Raw genomic sequence first — 6,531 nt, forward strand, 5'->3', positions numbered from 1 at the left:
GTTGGTTGTGTTTACTTTGATCACTATTGCAAAATGTTGTTATGATACTATACATGAAGTCCTCCACCCCCGGACGTTTCCGCCATCCTTGGTTTGGGGGTGTGACATGGTAACTCTAATTCGTCCCAGAACAAAACATATCTCACAAGCTACCACATAACTCAGATCCTACGTTATCCTAAGATTTGCTCTATCCACCTCAAACCAGAAATCAGACCAATCATAACAGGTTGCCTTTATGCATGCAAATTATACACAGAAAATGATCAAATAGACTTTCGAATAATAGATTCTACGCTAGGACCACAACCAAAAAAGGAACAGGAAATAATGCCAAATCAATCATTCTAAGGCTATAAGCTCCTAACTGTATAAAATTTTAGAAGCATACACATAGCAAAATTCATCCGACTATCATAATCCAAATATCAGTATAGAATGGCTAACAAATCGGGGAACTACTTACTTGAGCTCGGCCGATCACGCGCATTGCACTCTCCTATTTTTCAATTTTAAGAAGGTTTTAACTTTTGATTTTTGAAAACAATTTTACCATTTCCTTAGTTTGAGTCCAGACACAACCGAGAGTGTGCCCGAATCCCTCAAACCAAGGTTCTGATACCAACTTATAACAACCCAAATTTCAAAAGAAATTTTTCATTTTTAAATAATCAAAACATTTCCAATAAACCACAAAATCTCAAGAACAATTGTTTTCAAATTCATAATATCAACATTTTTATTTTAAATATCAGAGTGTCCCATAAAATACATGAGAGAGTGCATGTCGCGTCATCAAGCCTTGCCCTTGCCCTTAGGCTCAGGAGTAATTGAAACAATCAACAAACTGTAAGCTAATGCTTTGTGAGTTCCCCAGAGCATACCCCACACAATCCACATAATCACATAATCCATATTAGCTATAAAAGCTACATAAACCATATAAGCCATGCATACAACATATAGGAATGCCCTGGAAACCCTCCATGGTCTTACTACGGGTGCCATGGGAACCCCCACATGGTCTTAGCCCACTACCATATAAATCAGACATACAAACATATAAAGATGCCCTGGAAACCCTCCAGGGTCTTACTTCGGGAGCCATGGGAACCCCCACATGGTCTTATCCCAAGGATGCCATGGAAACCCTCCAAGGTCTTACACCCAAGTGCCTCGGGACAGTCAAGGTCAACAGTCCATGTTGACCCCAAATCATCTAGTGCATCTAGCAACTCGTCGAGTTCCTTCAAGGTCCATAAAACTGAAATCCCGAGTCAACTCGCTGAGTAACCCGAGTAACTCGTCGAGTTCTTCAGTATCCAAGGGCCGAAAACTCTAAATCGAAATCTCTAGACCGAAATCCCTAATCAGCTCACCGAGATCACTCAGGACCCCGAAAATGGGTAAACGTTACCCGACTCGTTGAGTTGGCTAAGCAACTCGTCGAGTCCTTTCAACCCTTTTCATGTTCAGTCCTTTCTAGTGGAATCCAAGGCTCCAAACTTCAGATCCAGCCCCTTACGGTGTAGTTATCACGTAAAGTTGTCAATTTTACGTGCATGCAAGGCCTTAAGAGGCTAAAACACTCAAAACTAAGGTTTATACAAGGTTTAGGGCATGGAGGAGGGATAAAACTAGATAAAGTGAGCAACTTTATGTCCATGGAGGCCTAGAGGTGTCCAGATCTGAAACTATATCCTCATGACAAGTTCAAATCTGAAAATGACACCCTTATGCACCAAAAGTGACCATTTACTTTCATGAGATGAGATCTAAGAAAATAAAGGTCAAGGTAGCAACTTTATACCTCAAGATGGTTGCCAAAACAGAGTAGATGTCGTATCTACTCCTTCTCTCTTTACTCCACCTTCTTCTAGCTTCAAAATCCTTCACAACCACACCAAAATCACTCTCTAAAGCTCTCTCACACACACTCAAGAAGGTATACGGCTCGAACTAGGGTTTCTATAGGCTATAAGGACGATGAGAGAGGCTACAAATGAGCCATAGGTTCTTTAAATAGGGTACAAACCCCTGAAAATTAGGGTTTCCCTTTACAGCGTCTACTCGTCGAGTTGGGCCTTCCAACTCGTCGAGTAGATCCTAAGTCCCGCGTCCAAAAATGATTTCTACTCGACGGGTTGGAGCTCCCCAACTCGTCGAGTTCCAGTCTAAAACCCTAAAATAACTTAGAAAATCAAATGATACCTGGAACAGGCGTTACATGAACGCACTTGATCGTCTTCAATGGTCCATTCTTACGAAATGACATTCTATGAGAATAACATCGGTAAGAATGATTTTTTTGTACAAATACCATTCTGTGAGAATATATTTCTTTGTGAAATAAAAAAAATAAATATTGTTGTTAAATCTTGGCAAGATGATGAGAAGTAACCTTCAAAAATGAACATACGATAATCAACATATAATGGATCGTTTATGTCTCTCTTATTCGTCAATGTTGCTACCAAAAATGTATTGTCATTGAATTTTTTAAGAATGATAAACAAAGAACCTAGACTGCCTTCTTTCTCTTTGTTTAATCGAGTTGTAGGTGGGTATCCTCCAAGGTTAAGAACAACTGAACAAGAAGACAAGTTACCCGGGTCACAAATTTCATAAAATTTGGATTGTTAGTGATAAATATTGAGAAAAAAACGATCAAGTTATCATCAAATATCGAACACAAATGTACTGGTTCAAGTGAGAATAACAATATTTATAAAACAATTTCCAATATGAATGGCAATCCAATTTGATTAACATCAATTTATAAATTAATGTAAAAATTGGTGATTTATGTTAGTTTCTCATAGAATACTTACCAAAAAAAGCAATAAAACCTATTATACAAATATCATCTGGAAATAATTGAAATTACAATGTCTTTCACAATTGAGTGATGATATAAAAAGTTGTAATTCCACCATCAAGTTATTTATTTTCTAGAAATTGCTCAACACTGACTTGTAAAAAATGTAACAGTGGCCATGTTTTGATTGTTCATTGCATTAGTGTTGCACATACACACAAATTTACATAACATTTTGATTAAACTTAATGTCAAAAACAGGAATTGGTAAGAAATAATAAATCAAGTCACTTTTTTCATCAATTTGACTACCTAGAAAGAAAGCATATTTAATCTAAGGCTAGTCTAGTATAATAAATTCCATTGATTCTAAGTATACAAATTAATATAAAGAGTCTGGTGGGGTTGTTTGTGATATATTCAAGAATTCACTCCTAAACATAAGAACCCATATACCACCTCCTAAACATAAGAACTCACATTCAACATATAAAACTAATAAAATCATTAAATGCAATAGCTCTCGTTCTATTTTCCCCAACCATACAATTGTGTTCAATAAAACAAAAGAATTTAAATGCAAATAAAATATGCAATCAAGAAGGCCATAAAGTACAGTGTACTTAGTAATGTACAGATCTATAGAAAATGCCAAAAAGAGTTTAAGAAATAAATCGAGAAAGGGTTTAGAATTAAAAAAAAATGCTTAGTTCATACATTAGGTCGAATACCTGGAGGGGGTTGTAATCCACATACCAATGTAAAAAACTCATTTGATTAGCCATATATCCACTAACTTTTCTCATCGAGATTCATTTGATATAATATACCTACAACAAAAATAATGTAGTAGGTGTACTCGATGGTTAGAAATCAAAATAACAAAATTAAATATTAAATTCAATCTAATACAAATATGGTCCAATCTAAAATTAAATGTAAAAACATATATAAATTTAAGAACCAATCGAATATAGAATACTAGAATTGAATAATTGGTTCAACAGAGGAATTAAAAAGATGCAAGAAGGATTTCAACAAACTTTACCACTCATCAGGATTTCAACAAACTTTACCACTCATCAAAATTGACTTCTTTTTTCCTCCATTACGTTATGCTATGAACCAAACCAATAATAAACTCAAGCCTTTTGCAAGAATCAAATGATTCTTTTACTTGAACTTTTGGAATTAGTGAAAGCATAAGAGATAAAATTAAATACCGAGTTTTCTAACAACCCAATATTTAAATGGTCTCCAATCGACTCAATCATGAAATCTCATTGCAGACGATGGAAAGGCGGTGAATAGAGGGGCCGGTGGGGGACCGACAATGAAGGATCGAACGCCGGAAAAAGGGCAGGTAGGGGTAATCGTTGCAGACGTGGTGGAATAGGGTTTTTCGAAGTGGTGAGGGAATGAGAATGGCTATAGATAAAAAGGAGGGGAAATTAGGTTTAACTAGGATGATTATAAGAATTATTTGTGGAAGTACATATCAAATTACTTAATTACCCTTATTTATTTATTTAATTTCTTTTTAAATTTTGATTGGTCCACAATCAACCTTACATTTACATAATAATTAGTTAGAATATTTGAACTTATCTATATATATATATATATATATATATATATATATATATATATATATATATATATATATATATATATATATATATATATAGGGTTAGGTTCATGTAAGACGGCCTAATTTTGTGAGACGCAATCCTAGCCACTCATTTTGTAGATAAAAAAACAATTTTAAAATGCAAAATAATTGAACATTTTCGAATTTTTTTTTCAAATAGTTTTTTAGTCATTTATATTTTCCAAAAAAAAAATACCAAAAAAAAATAAAATTAAAAAATTAAAAAAAAATATTGTTTTTTTACATATTCTAGTAGAATATTAGAATATTCTACATATCTGACAAATCTAGTAGAATATTCTAACATTCTAAAAATCACATCAGAATATTTACAGTATAATATTCTATTAGAATATTTCATGTATTTAAAAAAAACTTTAATTTTTTTAGGTAAAAAAAGTGACGAAAATAATAATTAAAAAAAGAATTTTCGGATTTTTCCTTTTATTTTGCATTTTAAAATTATTTTTAGATTGCGTCTCATGGTCTCACAAAATTAGTATGGTCTCAAATGAACCTGAATATATATATATATATATATATATATATATATATATATATATATATATATATATATATATATATATATATATATATATATATATATATATATATATATATAGGTTCTATGGAAAATAAAAAAAACTCTAAAAATGCATAAAAAAAATACTTAGAGATCACAAAAAAAAAATTTTGAAAAAATCGTACCTTTTACTACAAATTAACTGAAATTTTTTTTGAAAAAACACCAATTAAAAAAAATGGTTTATTTTTTCAGCGAATTTTTAAAAAATGTTCGTGATTTCAGCATCTCCGATTGACCGTTTGTTTACTCGCTCTAATTCCCGTCTTCCTAGTCGTCTCCTAGAAAGACGAAAGGTCCTGATGTAGAAGACGAGGAGTTCATTGGTTTCCCCAATCATCAATTGGTCAAGAGGCTCTTATTTAGATACATAATGGATACCCTCTCCCGATTTCTTTCTAGTACACAAGAACGGTGATTTCTACAAACTCTCATCTCTTCTTGCTCGATTTCTCTAAACTCTCTTTTCTTATCTTTTTTGGATACCATTTTCTCTTCCGATTTCTGTGACTATCTTGATATTTATCTACTCTCCGGCGTGGAACTCGTCAGAGTTGTAATGGAAATATTCTTCTGTTTAGGACGATCGTGCCCCTGTTGCTATGGAATTGTCCAATTCTCCATTTGTTACTTAGCTTTTCTGGATGTTATGCTTTCTCATATGGTGTTACCTAGGTGTACGGTTATGTTTTCCTTGCTTTGGTCGGTTTGGATTTTAAAGGTGCCTCCCTGTACATATTGTTTTGCCAATTTGGACGATTCTGCCCTTGTTGGTCTAGGGTTATTCAGTTTTTGTAATCGCTTTCTAAGTTATCACGATTTTGGTTTGAAATAGTATTAAGGGATAGCCTGGTTGGACGATTATGCCCTTGGAGTTGATTCCCTGCAATTCTAAAATATTTTGTTGTTGTGAACAAAATTCTTTGTTCTCGATGTTGACAGTGGATTCTAAAAGTAATTGTTTCAATTTGAGTTTTTATTATACATATATTAAGGCAGTGACATTTTTGTTTTCCAATTTGATATTTTGTTGACATTTTATATTGTGTCATAAGGGGTAGTGTATTTGTGAATGTAATAAATTTTTGTTTTGGTGCTTCACTGTTCACAATTTTGTTTGACACAACAATTTTATTTTTGTTGCAAATCATTTATGAGAGTAACTCTAAATCTAATGAACTTGTTGAAAATACTTAAACTATGATATATTAATCAAGTTTTTTATTCATAGAATGTTTTAAGGAAATGTTAACAGCGATGTTTGCAACTTTTAGTTATATGAATATGAATTCGTTTGAAAAACATGCTAGTTGCATTTTTGTTTTATAAATCCATGTTGTATTTAAATTTAATACAAATATTGGGGCATTAATCAAGTTTAGGGTACTAAAAAACTATGGACCGGCCCTGCCTATATATATATATATATATATATATATATATATATATATATATATATATATATATATATATATATAT

The sequence above is a fragment of the Lactuca virosa genome, chromosome 1 (assembly GCF_052849685.1).
Source record: "Lactuca virosa cultivar CGN04683 chromosome 1, Lactuca_virosa_CGN04683_v6, whole genome shotgun sequence".
Lineage (NCBI taxonomy): Eukaryota > Viridiplantae > Streptophyta > Magnoliopsida > Asterales > Asteraceae > Lactuca > Lactuca virosa.